The sequence below is a fragment of the Leucopleurus acutus genome (genome assembly GCF_964270905.1).
Source record: "Leucopleurus acutus genome assembly, chromosome: 1".
Classification (NCBI taxonomy): domain Eukaryota; kingdom Metazoa; phylum Chordata; class Mammalia; order Artiodactyla; family Delphinidae; genus Leucopleurus; species Leucopleurus acutus.
The window spans coordinates 172,362,176-172,384,419 of NC_139142.1; the positions used below are offsets into that span (position 1 = coordinate 172,362,176).

At 46.5% G+C, this 22,244-nt stretch overlaps 1 protein-coding gene across 1 annotated transcript in view; it reads right to left on the bottom strand.

The window, feature by feature from the left end:
* Positions 1–22,244, bottom strand: part of ENTREP2 (endosomal transmembrane epsin interactor 2) — a gene marked incomplete at both ends in the record, with an annotated part of 358,528 nt that overhangs the window by 40,035 nt on the left and 296,249 nt on the right. The gene's annotated exons all lie outside the window — the stretch shown is intronic.

Genomic DNA, 22,244 nt, shown 5'->3' on the forward strand with positions numbered 1-22,244 from the left:
AGGAAGGACAGCTACACGGTCATCAGGGCATCTGGAGGGGGTGCATCTGAACAGAGGGAGGTCAGCCAGCGAGGACGCTGTGGGAAAGGAGGACCCAGACTGCAGTAACTGTCCAGGGGTCCAGACCCCCTGAGGAGGGGCACTGGGGTCTCACCCGGCACAGGCCAGCAGGGATGGATGCAGAGATACATCCGTCTCTGGAGTAGGAGCCCCATTCCCGAGGCTTGGTGAACAGAGCCTGGGGCGACGGGAGGATGGGGCGGGGAGAGCGGGGGAGGACCAGAGAGGATCACGGGAACACGGACTCCTATTCTTGCTCCACGGCAATACCATCCATGCCGTTGGTGAAGCCAAAATCTTAGCGTCATCCTTGGTTCCACAGGTTCTGCACACCCCACGTCCAAGCCCTCCGTGGCGTCTGTCAGTGCAGCTGCCAAGCTCACCTGGAATCTGTCCTCTGCCCCGGCCGCGCCTGTCTGCCCTGGACTGGGCGGTGGCCTCCCCAGTCCCCAGTGGCCACTCCTGCCCGTTGGCAGTGCACGCTCCAAGAGCTGCAGGGTCCCTTCTTCCTCCCAGCTTATTGGGATGTCCAAGCAGCTGATCAGATCTCCGCTCCTTCCCTGGCCTTCCGCCCCCTCCCGCCCCGTTCCTGCCTCGCCACCAGGGCCGTGCTCTCCCGTTCTCTCTAAGCACCAGCTCCACCTCGTCCAGCTCTGGCCCTGGGGACACTGGCCTGCCTCTCTAACTTCCAGCTCCCAGGCTTGGGCAAGTGGCCGGGAAGGTGGCAGAGCAGGAGGGTCCAGGAGAATGCTGGATGCCAGGACTGCTGTAGACCAACTGAGCTCGTCAGCAGGCACCAACCCTGTTCAGTCCCTCAGCCTCTACATGACCATGACAGAAGATGGCACTGAAGCCCCCGCCCCCAAATCTCCCTGATCTTCTTTCCATCACTTCCTGTTCACACCACACAAAAGATCCATGGACTGGAAGCCTCCAGCCCCGCTCTCTTCCTGCTGGGTGTGTGGCTTTGAGAGTCTTCTCATTGTTCCGTGGCCTGACTTTCATCTGTGAGGTGTGGACTGGCCCAGATTTGAAACTGAAGTAGGTCAACTCCTAGGGGTTGGCAAAGGGAACCCGCCTGGGAGAGCTTCTGCCAGGCGTGTGCAAAGCTGAATGTAAAGTTCAATTAGCTCACTATGGGGGGTTCTGGAATGCAGAGGAGGAAGTTACCAGCCTCAGAGAAGGTTGGGTACCATTCATTTTGCTGTCTTCTGTGACTGGTTATCACGTTTGCCTTTATTTCAGTCAATTCAGAAATGCACCCATAATGTTCATTTCTGGGGACAAACACGACCAAAATGAGTAAGTTATTTATCTATAAACATTATGAAGCATTTTCAGGTATTTAACAGTTGTAATAACTACCTGTATTTATATTAATTACTTTCAAATGTTAACTACATTTTTAATTGCTTTAAAATAGGTCTTAGAATCTCTTCTTAGCAAGTACACAATTGATTATAGCTACTTATAAGTGAAAACTCTACAGTTAAAATTACTCTCTTGGGGGCTTCCCTGGTGACGCAGTGGTTAAGAATCCACCTGCCAATGCAGGGGACACGGGTTCGAGCCCTGATCCAGGAAGATCCCACATGCCTCGGAGCAACTAAGCCTCTGTGCCACAACTACTGAGTCTGCGCTCTACAGCCCGGGATCCACAACTACTCAAGCCCACGAGCCTAGAGCCTGTGCTGCGCAGCAAGAGAAGCCACCACAATGAGAAGCCCTCGCACCGCAACGAAGAGCAGCCCCCGCTCGCCTCAACCAGAGAAAAGCCTGCGTGCAGCAACAAGAGCCAATGCAGCCAAAATAAAATAATAAAATAAATACATTTATAAAAAAAGTAAAAACAAAGTAACTTTAATAATATATTTAAAAAAGTTACTCTCTTGATAGTCAAAAAAAAAGAAAAGAAAATCCTGCTCTTTCATTTTGATGAATGTGGGAATATTTAAGATTCAAGAAAATGTCGTAGACCTTATTTCAAGCATTATTTTGAAAGATAAGACAATATCAACCCTGGAAGAAAAATGTGCAAATGAGGGGCTTGTTCAGATTGCTGTTTCCTAAACGAAAGACACCTGCAGGTCTGACTGGCTTACAGGCACTGGCCCTGAGTTTCAGGACGCGCCCTCATCACTAGGTGATGCCCCTGGGTCACATCACTTGCAGGTCAGTGTTGATTTCGTACCATCTTTTTCCATGTATCAAAGGACAGTTTACTCCTTGCGTGACAGAATGGAACTGAAGGGAACTGCACTGGTGTTTTACTCAGCTGGCAAGAAAGGGACAAATTCCCCTTTCCCGAGAGTCTGTCAAAACTAGAAACACCTAATACAGGGGCCACAAAACTTCATCACCACCTTGTAAAGCAAGACCTTCCTTTCACAGACTGGTTCACAGGCAGAACACACACCATGCTGCAGCCCTTCACCTGGCCTGCTGATAAAGGGAATGTATGCCTCCTAAAAGTTCTATTCAAGGAACTAATTCCTCCTCACATATGTAATACATGAATTTGTGGTTCATCGGTTTTTCTAAGAATTTTTTTAAAAGACAGTGAACATAGTTTAATTTTGGTGATTCAGAAGGTAACCGTTTTCTCGCTGGGCTTAAGCTTGTTCCGAGCATGTGTGTCCACTGCCCTGTGGCTAAGCCGTGGTCCTGGGAAGCATGCCTACGTGTCCACTGCAGATGGCAGTGGGAGCCGGGCCATGAAGCCCGCTCCACCATTATGACCTGCGTGACCTTGGGAAGCGGTCTCATTTCACGGTGCCTCAGTGTCCTCATCTGTAAAATGGGAATGATGGTATCTACCTCTCACAGGGTTGTGAAGGTGAAATTAGTTCCCAGATGTGAAGGGCTCAGAGCAATGCTCAGCACACAGCGAGGTTCGATAAACATCACCTATGGTCATGATGTATGGCCAGTCACCTGAGGACCTCCATCTGCTCAAAAACACCAGAGAATGAATTCAGCAGAGGACTTTTAGGCCTTATCCACGAATGCTTAAGGAAAATAACCCCAGGAATGATTAGATGACCAGAATGCCCTTTTGTGGTCTAAACAAATTTTATATCGTTGTTCCCACCGTTCAATTAATGAGAGAAAAGAATTCTGACGTCCGCCCTCCTTTTCCTATCCTGCTGTTTTTCTGCTTCCTGAAGGTTCTGTCCACCGCTGCTTGTTTTAACACCCCCTCCCCGCCAGAGGTTAAATGTGAGTGAAAGTGGTTTGATTAAAACCCAGGCAGAGGGCTTCCCTGGTGGCGCTGTGGTTGAGAGTTCGCCTGCTGATGCAGGGGACACGGGTTCGTGCCCCGGTCCGGGAAGATCCCACATGTCACGGAGCGGCTGGGCCCGTGAGCCATGGCCGCTGAGCCTGCACGTCTGGAGCCTGTGCTCCACAACGGGAGAGGCCACAACAGTGAGGGGCCCGCGTACCACAGAAAAAAAACAACCCAGGCAGATTAAGAATGAAGTCAAAAAGAATGAAGAGACACTCGTGGGAAATACCCATAGAAGTAATTTAAACAATCTTATTAGTCTTTCACCTCTGCGGGACTTGGATACTATTTACAGTAAGAAGTAACATTTCCAATCTGTAGTTAACTGATAATGGAACATTTCCTCATGCGGTCCAGACTAGGCAATTTTCCTTCAATGCCCTCTAGGATCTGTTAAAAGAGAGGTGGAGGCACATTGAAGTTTTCAAGAATTCTGAACATACAAATGTTTTTTTTTGTTGTTGTTATAAATTCATTTTATTTATTTAGCTGCGTTGGGTCTTCGTTGCTGTGTGAGGGCTTTCTCTGGTTGCAACGAGCAGGGGCCACTCTTCATCGTGTGCACAGGCCTCTCACTGTCTCGGCCTCTCCTGCTGCGGAGCACAGGCTCCAGATGCGCAGGCTCAGTAGTTGTGGCTCACGGGCCCAGTTGCTCCACGGCATATGGGATCTTCCCAGACCAGGGCTCGAACCCGTGTCCCCTGCATCAGCAGGCAGATTCTCAACCACTGCGCCACCAGGGAAGCCCCATACAAATGTTTGAATTGGGCAAAGCCACAGGTGGCTTCCACAGTAAGGACAGGTAAGGACAAAGAGCAGAGGTGACTATGACAGATAGTTAGGAGACCTGGTGATTAACAGGTGGCTGTAAAGGAGAAAAGACAGTCACTCTGTGGTCTGAGTAGGGGCCAGCTGTTCCTGAAAAGGGCGGGCTGCAGGGGGTGTGGAATTGCTGGGAGCAGAGGGGCAGCGAGAAAGAGCTCACTATGGATCCACTGAGTCTGAGGGGGCCGAGGCCCTCTGCATGGAGGCAGCTGCATGGTTCTGGACTGGTATTTTGAGCTTGGGGGTGGCCAGCATGGAGGTGGGGGGGAACAGTTCCAGGGAGGCAGCTGAACTTGCCCAGGGAGGGTGTGCTTGGCCAGGAGAGATGAGGGTCTGGATTAGAACTCAGAACCAGGCCCTAATTCTGGAGGAGGAAGATGAGTCAACAAAGAGGATCAAGATGAGGATGACGAGAGAGAAGGGAAACCCAAAGCAGCGGGTGTATGAGTGGACAGATGCACCACCACGGCAGAGGTTTCCACACACCTGTCCCAACACGTCCAGCAGACAGTCAGTGAGGATAGGGGTGAGCCAAACCCCACGCCCACGCCAAGTCATGTACCAGAAGCTGTACTCACAAGATATGCGGGACTTTTACCAAAACTTGATTACAAACAAATGCAAAGCAAGGGTCAGCAAACTAACACCAAGATGCAGGCACATCAGGTTACCTGACCACAGTGCAGTTATGTTTGCTATAAACGACAGAAAGACAACCAAGCAAACCCTCCCTACATCTGCAAATTCACAATACACTGAGAAATAACTCAGGGATGGAAAGAGAAATCATAATGAAGATGAGAGAATCCTTGGAACCAAATAAAACATGACCAGACATCAAAAGCATGCAGTTAGGGCTTCCCTGGTGGCACAGTGGTTGAGAGTCCGCCTGCCGATGCAGGGGACATGGGTTCGTGCCCCGGTCCGGGAGGATCCCACATGCCGCGGAGCGGCTGGGCCCGTGAGCCATGGCCGCTGAGCCTGCGAGTCCGGATCCTGTGCTCCGCAACGGGAGAGGCCACAACAGTGAGAGATCCGCGTACCATAAAAAAAAAAAAAAAAAAAAAAAAAAAAAAAAAAAAAAAAAAAAGATGATCAAGTCTGTATACCAAAAATTATAACAGTTTTCTTGAAAAATGCCACAGAATGCTAAATAAATAGAAAGATACACCAAAAATTATCATTCTCAGCAAACTAACCTAAAAATGCAATGCAGTTACAATGAATGGCTCTGTGTGTGTGTGGTGGGGGGAAGGGAGATGGGGAAGGGGTGGGGGAGGGGGAGAGGGTCCACAAAGGGCCAAGAATAGCCAAGACAATTTTGAAGAACGAAGTGGAGGCTTATCCTACCAAAAACAAGACTAACAAAGAAACAGTATCTAATATAACGTGCTATTGACCATGAGTCAAGCCATATACCAAAGCAAAAGAAAAGAGACCCCAGAAATAGATGCCTTCAGACATAGAAACTGGACATATGGCCATAAAACTAAATGAACACAGACCTGTGCTGTAATAACTGAGGTTTATCTATCTGTGAAAAACAAAATAAAATTAGATCCGTATCTCATACCACATGCACAATTAAGCCTCAGGTAGATTAATGAACTACCTGTGAAAAGCAAAGTTTTAAAACTTATGGGAAAAAAATCCAGGATATTTGTATAACCTCAGGATGGGAAAATATTTCTCTTTTTTTAAAGGTTCTTGGGGATCCCCAGGGGATCACATTTTAAAAAATATATTTATTTACTTGGCTACGCTGCTTCATCATTGCGGCACACGGGATCTTCGCTGAGTCATGCAGGATCTTTAGTTGTGGCATGCGGGATCTAGTTCCCCAACCAGGAATGGAAGCCAGGACCCCTGCATTGGGAGTGTGGAGTCTTAACCACTAGACCACCAGGGAAGTCCTGGAAAATATTTCTTAAACACAACACAGAAAGGGCACATCAGACAGGAAATGAATTTGCATCAAAACTGAAAACTGCTCTCTGACAAATGACATCCCAAACAAAACTAAACGACAAGTCACAGAGTGCACGAGATTTTTATGACAAAGGTCATCATTCAGAATCAAGAACAAAGAACCCAACAGGAAAACAGACAAAATAGGCAATTCACTGATGAGAAACATAATTAGCCAAGATATTGACAATATGTGACAAGTCGAGAAGAATCTATGTCAAGAAGTCTTGGCAAGGATGTGGCCGGAGCAAGGGCACCTCTTCCACTGGCAGTGAGAATGTGAGTCTGCATTACCCCTTCGTAGAGAAATGGGAAATGTTTTGCAAAAGGGCAGATGCACTTTCCTTTCATCCTGGCAAGTATGCCCGCTGCGAAGATGGAGCACAAGAGCCCATGCTGAGGAGGGCGTGACGGTTCTTTCTAGTACTGTTGCAACAGTAAAAAAATTGGAAACAACTTATATCCATTAACATGAGACAGATAAGCAAGTTGTGGAAAAGCTACATACATTCAAGCTACATACATATCCATGCGGATCAACATCAAAGAGCATGATGGTGGGTGAAAATAGAAAACTGCTTATGGTACCGATTATGTTAAATTTTATGTAAAATTTTAGTGAATTATGCAAGCATGCAGGGGAAAGGCAAAATCAACCTCAGGATCGTGGCTGTGCCTGGACACCCTCTAATTTCAGACACAGAGAGGGAGCCATGGCCGGGGTCTCAGTGGGGTCTGTAAAAATACATAAAATTGCAATAATATGGTTCTTGTTTTTTAAAAAGATAGAAGCAAACATTGTAAACACGATGAAACTGGACAAATATGGGTGGCATTTGCTACATTACTCTCAGGCTTTCCAGTCTGTTGACCTGGTTCCTCTTGCAGGGTGGATACGCCAGGAGGTGAACGGGGCCAGGCCTGCCAAAGGCATCGCTGTTTGCACAGAAACGACCCTGAGCCTGTGGCCGCACCGTCCCGTGTCCTCCTACGCGGATCCCATTGGTGGTGGAGAAAGCACCAGATCTGGCATTCAAGACGGAAATCTGGGTCCACCACCAGTTACGAGACTGTAGCTCTGACACTGCATGTCCTGGAGTCATGTTCTCGCCTCTAAAGTGTCACTGATAAAGTCTGCCTCGCAGACCTCGCTGGGGCTGGGGTCATGGTGGGGAAAACAGCGTGGTGGATCTAAAAGGCCCTGCACTTGGGGACCTAGAGATGATCCTTCTAAGTGAAGTAAGCCAGACAGAGGAAGACAAATATCATATGATATCACTTACATGTGGAATCTAAAAATATGATACAAATGAACTTATTTACAAAACAGAAACAGACACACAGACACAGAAGACAAATTTATGGTCACCAAAGGGGAAAGGTGGGGGGAGGGATAGATTAGGAGTATAGGATTAGCACATACACACTACTGTATATAAAATAGATAAACAACAAGGACCTACTGCATAGCACAGGGAGCTATACTCAGTATCTTGTAATAACCTATAAGGGAAAAGAATCTGAAAAGGAATACAGATAAATGTTTACATACTGAATCACTGTGTTGTACACCTGAAACTTACACAACATTGTCAATCAACTATACTTTGATTAAAAAATAAAAATGTAAATAAATAAATAAAAAGGCTGTGCAAAGTGGGTCACAAAGGATGGCTTCCAGAAAAGCCAAACTGGGGCCAAATGTAAAAGAACACTTAGGTACCACTCCTCTGCTAAGTCGTTTATCTCACGATAATTCTGCTCCCTCAGCCGAAGGCTCTGTCCTGTGGTCCCTCTCATCTTGGGCATCTCCGTGAAGGCCTGGGGATATTAAGCCACTCCAAACGATTTTGCTCAGCTCTGCTATGATTATGTTATGCCTTCCTCAAGTTTCCATAACCAGTGCTTATTGATTTTTGAATCAAGTCAAATCCCTAAACGGATCTTTGAATTCCTGCACTGGCCCATCTCCATCTTTCTGGTCTTTGCTTTTATCCGTTTTTTTAACTGTCACTCATCTGTCACAAAGATGGTTAACAGCTTGAGGTATAACTGACGTATGACAAAATGCACATACTTTAAGCACAGAATTTGATGAGTTTTGACACACGTATACACCTGTGTAGCCATCACCACAATCAAGCGAGTGAATCTATCCACGGCCCCCAGTTGCCTCTGGCTCCTTTGTTACAAGTAGTTCTGTGCTCTCACTTTCTCTTCTGCCGGTTTTATGCATTCTCTCAAATGGCCTCATCATTCAATTATTACTGAAAAATTTTCCATCCCACGTATTTTCCTTCTAATACCCTCCTCCTCCCAGCATCCCGGTGCTAATTTAGAGCCCGGAAAATAACTACATGCTTTAGAAATAACCTCTAATCTCCAGGAGTGGGCTCTGTGCTGTCTCTCCAGTCTGTATATGGAAATCAACAGCCTGCTATCTGCCTCCCCCTACCAAAAAGGCAATGGGACTCCTCCTGAAGGCCCTGGCTTTGTTTGGGGACTAGAGTGAAAATCAGTTCTATTATTACTCGTCCTGGGACCATCCCAGACCACACAATGTGTTGCTGGCCCTCATCATAACCCTCCTCTCAGACCCTGACATCGAGACTGTGCTAGCCTCGTGGAGATCCTGCAGCCGAGTGGGGAGGGCCGTGGACCACCTCCTTGTGGGTCCTTATCTGAATGTGCCGAAGACTGCGGGTCCTCGTGTGAGGGGGGGTCCGCCCGTGTGGCCCAGCACCAGGCCCTGCAGGCCCCCCAGGAAGCTGCCTTTCACTGGCTACATCACAGCACATCCCCTGGTGATGGCTTTAGGGTGTCCACTTGGGGAGGGTCCAGGGCAGCAGTCTGGGAGGAAGCTGTGTTTGCACAGCGTGTTGCCTTAGACCTTAAAAATGTCCGCTGTCGATTTCAAATAATGAGAGGGTTCCTGCCTATGCGATGACGGGGGTCTGTAGCACTCCTTTCCCAACTGGAATCCCCTTGGCACCATAATCGATCCCACAGCTGCCCCACCCGCCACCTTGACCCCCCAGTCCCCAGGGCACACTCTCAAGGTAGAGGATGGCTGCCAGTGACTTCCTAGAAGGCCTCATGCAGCTCACTCGGAAGCTGGGCCCCTCTTTCTTTACTCTGGTCTTACATGCAACATATATGGCAGAAGTTACAGAGGGTTCCAGAAAGGACTGGTTGGTACTCTTCCTTGACATCCAGTGTGATACAGGCTTTCCCCTACTGTGACTTGACTGGATTAAGGGAGGCCCACGTAGCTGGTAAAACATCACTTCTGGGTGCATCTGTGAGGGTGTCCTGGAAGGGGTCAGCAGTTCAATCAGTAGACGGAGTAAAGGAGACACCCAGTGTGGGTGGGCATCACCCAATCTGCTGAGGGTCCTCGTAGAGCAAACACGCAGAGGAAGGGAAAATTTGTTCTCTCTGCTTGAGCTGTAAAGTCCTTCTCCTCCTGTCCTTGGACATTGTCACTGCTGGTTCCTGAGCTTTCAGACTCAGAACAGGACTTACATCCTATGTCCTCCCCATTCTCAGGCCTTGGGACTTGGACTGAGTTATATAACCCGCTTTCCTGGTTCTCCAGCTCACGGACAGCAGATCCTGGGGCTTCTGGGCCGCCATAACCACATGAGCCAATTCCCATAATGAATCTCTCTCTCTCTCTGTATATATACACATTTTCCTTTTTGCAAGAGATAGTTTATTAACGCATGCCATGCACATCGCATGCGACAAGCCTAAACCAGGAGTAACTAAAGATGGTGGCTCAGAATCCCAGCTTCTGTAGCATCTTCAGCAAAGGACAATGAAGTCGTAGAGAAATGATAGGACGAAGGAGGGCAGTTTTAAGCTTCCAAAGTTGGCAAACTGTGTTGGGAAATATATGGAAGGAAAGTGATGGAGTAAGGTTTTTTAAAAAGAGGAGTCTATTTCATGCAAGTTCTTTAGAGAAAGATACACTGAAAAGTCGAAAAACAATGACTTTTTGCTGAATACATTATTATGATGGCTTTTTACTAGGTGAAATGCTGAGAAGAAAACTGACTAATTCAATGGGAATTTATAGAAATATGTCATCCAACTGGTTATGCTGTCTTAGGCAAGATACTCAGCCTCCAAGACTCATTTCCCTAATAGTAAAATGAATGGTGAATTTCTTGCTAAATATTCCACAAACCAATTTTTATCTTTGGAGCACAAAGATTTTATGAAAATGGGTGATGTTACCATCTGAGATCACCAATCATACCCTTCGTGCTTTTCCACTGGAATCTAGAATAGACTGTGTTTTCCCATTGGAATCTGGAATAGGAGATGCATAGAGATATTTTCTGTTGGTTCTTTTTCCCTGGAAAACCCCAACTAAGACAGCTTTTTTAGAGGTCTTCAGACATTTCAGTTAGAATCAGAGGTATGTATGTGGCCAAGCACTGTGTCATGTCACCACTGTACCCAGAGCTGTGTGTGTGTTTGGTATCGTTCAGCGAGAGAATCCAAATGTGTTTTCCTATCTTCCCACCTCCTCGGTTTCTTAGATGTCACCAATTCTTTTCTTATAGCTAACCCACCCCATCACCTCTGCATACATAACATTTTATTCATCACTCCACTCAGCAAAATAATGACTCTCCCTTAGGATGGAGCAGAGGATTGAAAAATGCTTTTATAATTTAACACTTTAATTTCCTGTCACTGTGGAAATAGTGCACTACCCTGTAATTGTCTGTTTCACTTGTGACTTTCCTCCGCCAGACCTGGAGGGCAGACTCTACATCTTTTATCTCTGGACACCCAATGTCCAACCCAGGCACAGAAGAGGTGCTCAAAACAGTGACTGAATGAATGAATTAAAAACCCTCATTGAGGGACTTCCCTGGTGGCAGCAGTGGTTAAGAATCTGCCTGCCAATGCAGGGGACATGGGTTCGAGCCCTGATCCAGGAAGATCCCACATGCCTCGGAGCAACTAAGCCCACGTGCCACAATTACTGAGCCTGCGCTCTAGAGCCCGTGAGCTACAACTACTGAGCCCATGTGCCACAACTACTGAGCCCACATGCCACAACAACTGAAACCCACATGCCTAGAGCCTGTGCTCCGCAGCAAGAGAAGCCACTGCAACGAGAAGCCCGTGCACCACAATGAAAGAGTAGCCCCTGCTCACCGCAACTAGAGAAAAGCCCGCGCTCAGCAACGAAGACCCAACGCAGCCAAAAATAAATACTAATTAATTAATTACTTTTAATAAAAAGAATAGAAAACTATAAAAAACTTAAAAAAAAAAAACCCTCACTGATTTCAGAGACGGTTCCAGAGTGTCGCCCGGGGCCCGACCCCTCTCTGTGAGCCAAAGAGATTTGGTTCCTGCCTCCGTGGGGCTTACGGTCTGGATGGGGCATGCTTACAATCCGTGGTCACTGTCATGTGAAGATAAAGTACAAGGAGCTGTGAGAACTTAGGATGAGGGTGCTGGTCTAGCCTGAGGGCTGGAGGAACGCTGACGGCCGGAGGATGAGGAAAAATGAGCCCATCGCAGTGGAAAGGAAGAGCCTTCCAGACACGGAAGTGTGTCCTGGAGGCTGAGGAGGCCAGGGTGGCTGTGGGAAGGGGACAGGCAAGAGTGTCACAAACTGAGGCCAGACAGACTCTGTGAGACATGCTCCGAGATGTAGGTCTTTGCCCTGAAAGTAAGTGCGACCTCATGGGATGTGCAGCGTTAATGTCAGCGTGAAGTGATGGGACAGCGGCCAGGGAGGGTGGTGGGAGGGAGAGGGAGGTTGGGACCCCTCCGTGGTCCCACTGCAGGGGTGCTGGGATGACTAATTTTGTGTGTCAATTTGGCTGCCCTGTGGTGCCCAGGGATGTGGTCAAACATCATTCTGGATGTTTCTGTGAGAGTGTTTTTGAGTGAGCTTCACATTCATAGCAGTGACCCTGAGTAAAACAGAGTGTCTTCCAAATGGGGGTAGGAGTCATCCAACCAGGTGAAGGCCTGACCTCCCCCGAGGAGGAGGGATCCTGCTGCAGACAGAGATGGGCTTTGGACTTGAACTCAGTTCTTCCCTGATGTTCTTCCTGCTGCCCACCCTGCATATTCTGGACTTGTCAGCCTTGTAATCATGTCAGTCAATTCTTTAAATATATATCTCTCTCATATGTACGCACAGACGCACGCATGCGCGCGCGCGCGCGCACACACACACACACACACACACACACACACACACACGTCTTATTGGTTCCCTTTCTCTGGAGAACCCTGACTAATACAGGGGAGAAGATCTGAAATCGTCATTTTGGAGAGTTGAGGAGAGAGATGGGCAGGGGAAGACAGCACAGGTGCTGCACAGAGTGGAGCGCCAGGTGAGGCAGATGCCAGGTGAGGCAGGTGCTCACGGTGTAAGGTGCTCAGCCACAGGCCTCACAACGCGGCCCACTGGTCTTGCTGGGTGCAGATGAGGAGGGAATGTGGACAGTTTGGTTCATCCAGGGAGTGGGCGCCAGCAGAAAGGGGCTAGGAACAGAGTGGTGGGGCTTTTGGACACTGGTCCATGTGTCCTTGAAGGCATGGATCTGGCCCCTGGGCAGGGAGAAGGATGGACTCGCATGGTGGAGTCCGGCTGAGGCTGGGGAGAAGGCCTGGGGGAGAGGAGGCCGGACAAGAAGGCTACAGGAGCCAAGGCTGGGGCCATGAGCTGGGGTATCCTGCCCGGCCATCCTGGAGGTGGCAGGGCTCAGGGAAACGATCTTGGAGTGTGTGGTGGTGCTGGTGTGGAGGACATGGGATCTGGAGACTTGGGGTTAAGAGAGGGAGATGCCAGAGCTCTGCAGGGACCAGCGCCCGGAATGCTGTGGCTCTTCCCTGCAAAGAGGAGGAGACGGGGATAAAACCGCCCGGCAGAGGGACAAAGGCGAGGTGCTGGCCCCACAGGAAGTGCCCTTATCCCGAGCAGAGCAGTGAGTGGCCCGTCCTGGGCCTGCCTGCTCCACACCTGGCCCTTCGTGTACAGACGGCAGCCCACCCACCCATCCTGGGGGGCGGGCAGTGCTGAGGGACTGCGAGAGGCAACCAGCCCAACGAGGCTGCCCGCACAGGGACTGCTACAAATACATCCCTAGAAATACTTCTATGTCAACATCTCCTGGACCTGGTTTTAACTGAGCAGGTACAGATAAGTCGCAGGCCTCTTGGGTGGAACCTCTGTTCTGTAGGATTATTCTAAATATGCCATACAGACTTGGGGCTGCAGACATCCCACAAGACTCAGTATCACAACCACACAGGGGAGAGCGATGCTACCAAAATCAGAGGGTGGGCAGGCAGGCTTCCGGTGGCTTTGGGAACCAAGGGCAGAGATGCCATTCAGGAATGTGGTCGGCATCCCCACCCTATCATGGGGCGAGGTGGGGGGAAGCCTTGCCAGAGGTAAATTGTGCTCGATCTCTCTGCACGTTCCCTTACGGGGACCCCATGCTGCTAAGTGGGAGATCGGGAATTTCACATCCTTCTCATCTCTGTCTGGATTCCACTTGGCCGGAGGGATCCGTTAGCCACCCCCTTGGGGATCCAGGGGTGAGAAGAAAGCTGTATAGAGATATGACCGTCTGTCTTGCTCTGTGTGGCTGCCCACTTCAGAAAATGGGAAGGTCCCTTCTAGCAGGGTGTGTGTGTGTGTGTGTGTGTGTTTATTGTTTCACACTGCCAGTCAATGCTGTGAGTTTTGTCACAAAATATTAGTGTTCACTTATTCTCAGAACCATTTTTATTTCTTCAGCATGGTTAAAAACTTACTCAAGATTAAATGATTTTTTTCAGGTCCCTAGGTATTTAGGAAATTGTCTTGCTGGGATTTTTTTCCCTTTAACTCCCTTAGAGACAAAGAAAAGGATCTTCAAGAGAAGATAAGGAAGCATATAAACTCAATAACTGATTGATTTCTTGGGAAGCTTTTATCTCCTTGTCCACTGATAAAGTTTCTTTAGGTAATTTGCTTTACTACGGCTCAATAAATTAAACCAGGTACTTGAAGCAAACAACCAAACGAAAAAAGATCTTTAACTCTGTTTTGAATTAGAATTACATCATTATAATAAAACCATAATGATATTCTGGGATATAGCAAAGAATGAAAGTTGGGATGGATATAAGATCAACACATGACGAAGCATATTCCATCAACTAACAATTCCAATTTGTGTAATCTTTTAAAAATTCTATTAATACTGATCAGAAAATATGTCACAATCTTGTGCTGGGTTTGACTTGGCAGAGACAACCATTAAATTACCAAAACATCTTTTTATCATTTATTTTGTCAATCTTCCAAAAGCCTAGACATTATCTTATCAGGAAAGGGGACCTCCTTTGGTCGCAATTCCCACCACTGTCCAGTGCTTTGGGAAAGCGGATGCTGAAATCCTAATTTTGAGGCCACCCTCTTTATGGACTTCATAATGGGATGCCCCCCAGCCAGGTTCCATCATCAGGGAGCAGGCACTTGAGTCTTGGAGAACTGAGACTCTCCAAGGAGACCTGCCCGTCAGCAGACTCGCTCAGGGACCCAGGAGGAGCCATCTGACCCCCTCTGGGCTGCTGCCTGCTCAGCCACATGGTAGGCATCAGGATGCCCCATCCGTCCAGTTCTACAGTTCTGAGGATCCCTGCACTGCACGATGGGGTTCTGGGTCCCCTCTATGCCCTTTGCCCTTTCCCCTGCCCTCACCCTGTCAGGGTGGAGCAGCAAACCTGGGCATGGCAGGAGGCATTATGTTTGAGAGGTGCTGGTCTGCCCCCAGGATCCAGGATTCGATGCAGCTGGGGAAAGCTGAAAAGAGATCCAGGGAAGAGGGCTCAGAGCCCCCAAACACCCGAAAATAATCTGAGGGACAAGGGAGGCAGCATCCCCACCATCTTCTGGGTTCCAGTTAGACTCCTCATCAGCCAGGAAGAAGACCAGTTTCTGCTTGTTTTCCCTGACGGTGGATTATGCCTGCACAACCTTCCAGATATCGGGAGCGGTGGGGGGGAGGGTGGTGTGAAGGTCAGGAAGAAATCAGACCAATCTCACTAAGTCACCATCAGTTAATTCAAACACACCTCAAATCAACAGAGTGTTGATTCCCAAACCAATTATACGGGATTTCCTGGGCACAAACTGAGTTCATTAGATACAAAGTATGAATAATCCATCATCTAATATGGAAATTTAGGCAGGGAACGTCACTAATCAGATAACTAGAGCCTCAAGTCAGACATTAAAGGACCAACAAACCCACTCTAATTGCTGATCAAAACAGCAGGCAAGGGAAACTAATCAAAGTGACATGCCCGTTCGTGCCTTTCCTCTGGCTCCCAAGGAAATGTGCTCCGCAGAGGAGCAGGCCTGCCCTTCCCCACGTGCCTCCTGCCACCCCCATGAGTTCCGAGAGTTTCAACATGGAGAAGCCACCCCAGGTCCCTTCACAGCGGGGGAGTCACCGAGCACAACCTGGCTTGCATGACTTTAAGCATAATGAGCATATTAAAAATGACTGCACAGTGCACGCTACTGTGTATAAAATAAACAACACGCTCTACTGTATAGCACAGGGAACTATATTCAATATCCTGTAATAAACCATAATGGAAAAGAATATGAAGAAGAAGATACATATATGTACAACTGAATCACTTTGCTGTACAGCAGAAATTAACATAACATTGTAAACCAAGTATACGTCAATTAAAAAAAAAAGAGTGCACGACTAATTACAAGAAAACTAGAGAATGTGGTACTTGGATCTACATGAATCTCAGAGGAAGAAGTACCTATATTTATGAAAAGGAAGTACAAAACCTTAATTACGCTAAAGCCTATTTAAATAGAGCATGATGCTTGATAGGGGTTAGGACTTGCCTCTAGTGCTTTGAAGTATCAATGGACCTCAGAAAAGATCTAAGAAAGGGATAAAATACATGGAAACTCCCCCCCCACCCCCGTGTAATTAACTAGCTACAGACATCCTTGGGGGAAGGCTGGGACCAAACTGGGAAGGTGGTGGCTCAGTCTAAGATCTAAAAGTAGAGACACAAAGGCTCAAGAAATAAACGACAAAGAAACAGACTGAGAGGTGAGCTGCCCAAATCCGAGATCACGTCAGAAGCAGAGCACAAAGATAACAGTCACTGCAGAGAACAAGGCGAGGAGGAGAGGCTTTAGGAAAATGGAGCAAAGTGAGGTGGAAAAGAAAGAGTTGTAAAAACTAGAGAAAAAAATGATAGTGATGAAAGGTCAGAGTGGTCCAAGGAAGGCACAGTTACCCTCAAACTAAGAGAACAGAAAAAAAAATTCAAATGCATAGTTCAAGAAAGTTTTTCTGAAATAAAGCAAGATGCAAACTCACAGGCTGAAAGGTGCACTGTGGACCATGGAAATTTGAGAAGGACTGATCAGTGTCAAGACATATCATAGTGAAATTAATGGACTTGATCATTTAAAAACACCATTGACATAGGACCAAAACCATGTTGCCTTGTATCGGACAGGCTGGGCTAGGTTATGCTGTGGTAACAAACATCCCCCAAGTCTCAGTGGGTTAAGACAACAGAGGTTTATTTCTCATTCATGCCATGTGTCCATTGTGGGTACTTGTGGGTGAGTTATGGGGTCTCTGCCCATGGTAGGGACCCAGGCTGATGGTGCAGCCAACACTTATGATTTGCCAGTTACTGTGCCAGAGGGAAAGAGAGCCCCGGAGAATCTCACACCACAGGTACACACTCAGCCTTGGAAAAGGGATCCATGTATGTTCCACTCACGTGGCTCCAGGCACCCAAAAGGGCACTAGGACTAGGTCTAGGGGAACTTGGAGAGTTAAAAATATTTTTAAACAACACTGATGACTACCACATACCAAAAAAGGAGAGAGCATTATGCTGATATAAGATCTTTCTCTACAGCGATATTCGATGTCAAAAGAGAATGGCACACCATCTATAAACCCCTAGGGGGTAAATGTGCTCCTCAAAAATTCTATACCAGGGAGGTCATTATGGATAATACCTCCCAGTTCTGCTTAGGATGCAGACAGCTAAAAGAGCATTCACCCTACCATTACAAAAAAAATAAGACACTGGACACTCTGCAAATTCACATCTTAAGTTGATCCCATCTGACAGCTAAGGTCGCAGGTCAACCAGCTAATCCAAATGCCAAGGAAAGACAGACACCTCTACGGAGAGATAGGAGGACAGGCTTACCTGGGGCCAATGCTGTCAAACAAGTTCTAGTGGAAAAGGTGGACCAGAGCATATAGGGAACTTAGCAGAGAGATGGAAGCTACATGTAAGAATCAAAAGGAAATGCTAGAAATGAAAAGCACAGTCACAGAAACCACAGGGTCACCAGAAGACTCGACAGAGCTGAGGAAAGACTTACCATGTGGGGTTGATTTTGGGGAATGCAAGGCTGGTTCACCATTCAAAGAAAGACAAATATCATATGATATTGCTTATATGTGGAATCTAAAAAAAACGATACAGATAAACTCATATGCAAAAGAGAAATAAACTCACAGACATAGAAAGCAAACTTATAATTACCAAAAGGGAAGAGGGGGAGGGATAAATTAGGAGTTTGGGATTAACATATACACACTACTCTATATAAAATAGATAACCTACAAGGTCCTACTGTATAGCACAGGGGGCTATACTTAATATCTTGTAATAACCTATAATGGAAAATAATCTGAAAAAGAATAGATATAGATATATATGTATGTATAAGTAAATCACTTTGCTGTACACCTGAAACTAACATAACATTGTAAATCAACTATACTTCAATAAAAAAAAAAAACGTGATTCACCGCATTAGCAGAATAAAGAAGACAAAGTATACGAACATCTAAGTAGATGCAGAAGGTACTTTGACAAAACCAACATCCACCATGATAAAAACTCTCAGAAAACTAGGAATAGTAGGCAACTTCCACAACCAGATAGTGTACGTCTATAAAAAACTCAGAGCTAACAACACATGTAATCCCTAGAATCAGGAACAAGGCAAGCATGTACGCTCTCACTACTTCTATCTGACACTGCTGGAGATTCTAGTCAGTGCAATAGGCAAGGAAGAAGAATCAGAGGCAACCAGATGGGAAAAGAAGACGTAAGATGGCATCTTTCTGGTAATCAATAGCACATGATTGCCTCCATAGAAAATCCAAAAGAATCTATAAAAGAGCTACTAGAACTAGTAGGTAAGTTTAGCAAATCACAGGATACAAGCTCAGTCACAAAAATCAAATTTCTATATATAAATGAACAAAAGACAATTTAAAAAAAATTAAGTACCACTAAAAGAGCACCTGTACACATTAAATACTCTAAGCATACATATTATAAAATACGTTATGCTCTATATACTAAAAACTACACAACACTGATGGAAAAAAAGAAACACTGATGAAATCAAAGAAGACCTAAATAAGTGGAGAGCTAAACCATGAATATATCCGTTCTCTCCAAGTTGATGTATACATTCAGTGCAATCTCAATCAAAATTCCAGCAGGATCTCTGTAGAAATTGAAATGTTGATTCCACAATTTATACGGAAATACAAAGGAACGAGGATAACCAAGACAATTTTGGAAAACAAAAACAAAGTTAGAGGACAGCAGTAAACAAACTCTTACTTCTAAGAGTCCCTTGTCTTCCTGATCTTGGATGAATCTCAGCTCCCCCCAGAGCCATTGCTCCCTTTCCAGGCCCTCGGCTGGGGGGCAGGGGCAGGCTGGTCACTGCTGCTCTTTTTTTAAATTTAATTTTTTATTTTATGCTGGAGTATAGTTGATTTATAATGCTGTGTTCATTTCAGGTGTACAGCAAAGTGCTTCAGTTATACATATACATATATCCATTTGTTTTCAGATTCTTTTCCCATATAGGTTATTACAGAATATTGCGTAGGGTTCCCTGTGCTATACAGTAGGTCCTTGTTGATTATCTATTTCATCTATTTTATGATTATTTTATATATATAATGTTTATATGTTAATCCCAAAGTCCTAATTTATACCCCCCATCCCACATTTCCCCTTTGCTAACCATAGGTTTGTTTTCTATGTCTGTGAGTCTGTTTCTGTTTTGTAAAGAAGTTCATTTGTATCATATTTTTAAAGATTCCACATATAAGTGATATCATATTATACTTGTCTTTGTCTGACTTACTCCACTCAGTATGATAATCTCTAGGTCTATCCATGTTGCTGCAAATGGCATTATTTCATTCTTTTTTTATGGCTGAGTAATATTCCGTTGTATATATGTACCACATCTTCTTTATTCATTCATGTATCAATGGACATTTAGGTTGCTTCCATGTCTTGGCTATTGTAAATAGTGCTGCTATGAACATAGGGGTGCATGTATCTTTTCAAATTATGGTTTTCTCCAGATATATGCCCTAGGAGTGGGATTGCTGGGTCATATGGTAGTTCTATTTTTAGTTATTTAAGGAACCTCCATACTGTTCTCCATAGTGGCTGCACCAATTTACATTCCCCCCAGCAGTGTAGGTTCCCTTTTCTCCACACACTCTCCAGCACTTATGATGTATAGACTTTTTGATGATGGCCATTCTGACTGATATGAGGTGATACCTCATTGTAGTTTTGATTTGCATTTCTCTAATGATTAGTGATGTTGAGCATCTTTTCATGTGCTTTTTGGCCACCTGTATGTCTTCTTTGGAGAAATGTGTATTTAGATCTTCTGCCCAGTTTTTGATGGGGTTGTTTGTTTTTTGATATTGAGCTGCATGAGCTGTGTGTATATTTTGGAAATTAATCCCTTGTTGGTCGCTTCGTTTGCAAACTGCTGCTCTTTCCACCTCAGTCATAAATCCTACCTCCTCTGGGCCTCACGCCACCAGCACTACCTCTACTTACATTTTGGAAACAAATTCATTGAGAAGTTTGGTGCAGTCTTTCTTTTCCTTCAACTCTTACCATTGTCCCAGGCAACGCGAACGTCCATGGGGATGAGCCATTCAACGAGGCTCCCAGCTTGGCTGGAACATCTTCAGTGTCCTTCACTCCATTCCATTCAAGCCGCCCTATCCCTCATGGCCTTCTCGTCAGGGCACCAGAACAGTGGACGAGGGTGGACAGCAAGCTCCCCCAGGCCCGGCTGCATTCTTGGAGGGAGCATTGTTGACCCCACACCATCCTCACTGTTCAAGCCAAGGTCACCTCCTCAGGGGCTGGAGGGGGCCCCTGAGTGCAGCGTTAGGAACTCCAGGCCTTGGGGGAGCAGGCCAGATACCTCCAATCCATCCACCGGGGAGAGAGGTGTGACCTGATCACTTCACCGCATCTGCACACCCAGGCAGTCTGCAGCATTGTAAGATGCCCTGGGGGCGTGCCAGCGTCTTCGGGGTGGGGGGGATTGCACTGTCATTATAATGACCTATTGTCTTATGACGTTTTTTAAATATGGAAAGAAACAGTGCCTGGGCTGAGCAGAAGACTTAGGAGTAGGCAGAATGAGATCAGGGTGAGCACGGCCGACGCTGGTGGGATGACGCTGAGCACCCCCAGGAGCTATTAAGGTAGAAGCCGTGGCCATACTCAACGGGAGACAGCAAGGAACACCTTGTGACCAAGAGGATGGGCCCTTGATTGCTGCCTTCTGGCTTCCTCCAACCCACTGGATCTGTCGCTCTGGTGGGCTGCTGGGACCGATGAGCAGGGACCATCCTCCCTGTGAAACAGGGAGGTGCTGGGGGCCTCAGGCACAACCCCTACCTCTGTAGCCACTGCTCGTTTGCCAGCCAGCTTCCCAGGGCACTGGAGTTCACAGGGAGTTCCCCAGATCTGCTGGTTCACCATTGCCAGTATTTGAAATGACACCCATGGAGGACGAACCACAGGCCCCCGTTCCAGACGGCGACACTGCTCTCCATTCTCCCAGGTGCCAGCGTGGCTCTCTGGAGCCTCCAGATCCCCACACACTGCAACCCTTGCACACGTATGTACTACAGGGCTCCCTGTATACCGTAAATACCATTTTACCACCCACCAAGAGCTGCTTGGACTGTAGCTGCATCTTTCAAAAAACGTTTAGCAGTTTAGTTTCAGGGAAAAGAGAAGAATTGGGTTCATTGTTCATACACGTTTTTAAGCGGCCAATGTTAATTTTCAGGAGTAGGAAAAACTTGTAGGAAGAAAAAGAGAGAAGTGATATAAACAATTTTCCACATCATTAAAGAGAAATCAGATGCTGTACATAAGAATAGATTGCCATGGGAGACTATAAAATTTCTTGCTCCAAATATCTTTAAAAAGGCGAAATAAGTACCCATCTGTTCCCTGATGATGGAATAGCAAAAATGTTGGCTCGGCCATAAAAAAGAACAAAATAATGCCATTTGCAGCAACATGGATGGACCTAGAGATTATCATACTAAGTGAAATAAGTCAGAAAGACAAATATCATATGATATCACTTATATGTGGAATCTAAAATGTGACACAGATGAACCTATCTACAAAACAGAAACAGACTCACAGGCATAGAGAACAGACTGGAGGTTGCCTAGGGGGAGGAGGGTGGAAGAGGGAAGGATTGGGAGTTTGGGGTTATCAGAGGTGAACCCTAAACTCCCAATCCTTATATATAGGATGGATAAACAACAAGGTCCTACTGTATAGCACAGAGAACTATATCCAATTTCCTGGGATAAACCATAATGGAAAAGAATATAGTAAAAGAATGTATGGATAACTGAGTCACTTTGCTGTACAGCAGTAATTAACACAACATTGTAAATCAACTCTACTTCAGTTAAAAAAATGTTGGAGGGACTTCCCTGGTGGCACAGTGGTCGAGCATCCACCTGCCAGTGCAGGGGACACAGGTTCGAGCCCTGGTCCGGGAAGATCCCAGATGCCACGGAGGAACTAAGCCCATGTGGCACAACTATTGAGCCTGAGCTCTAGAGCCCACACACCACAGCTACTGAGCCCGCGAGCCACAACTACTGAGCCCACGAGCCACAACTACTGAAGCCCATGTGCCTAGAGCCCGAGCTCCGCAACAAGAGAA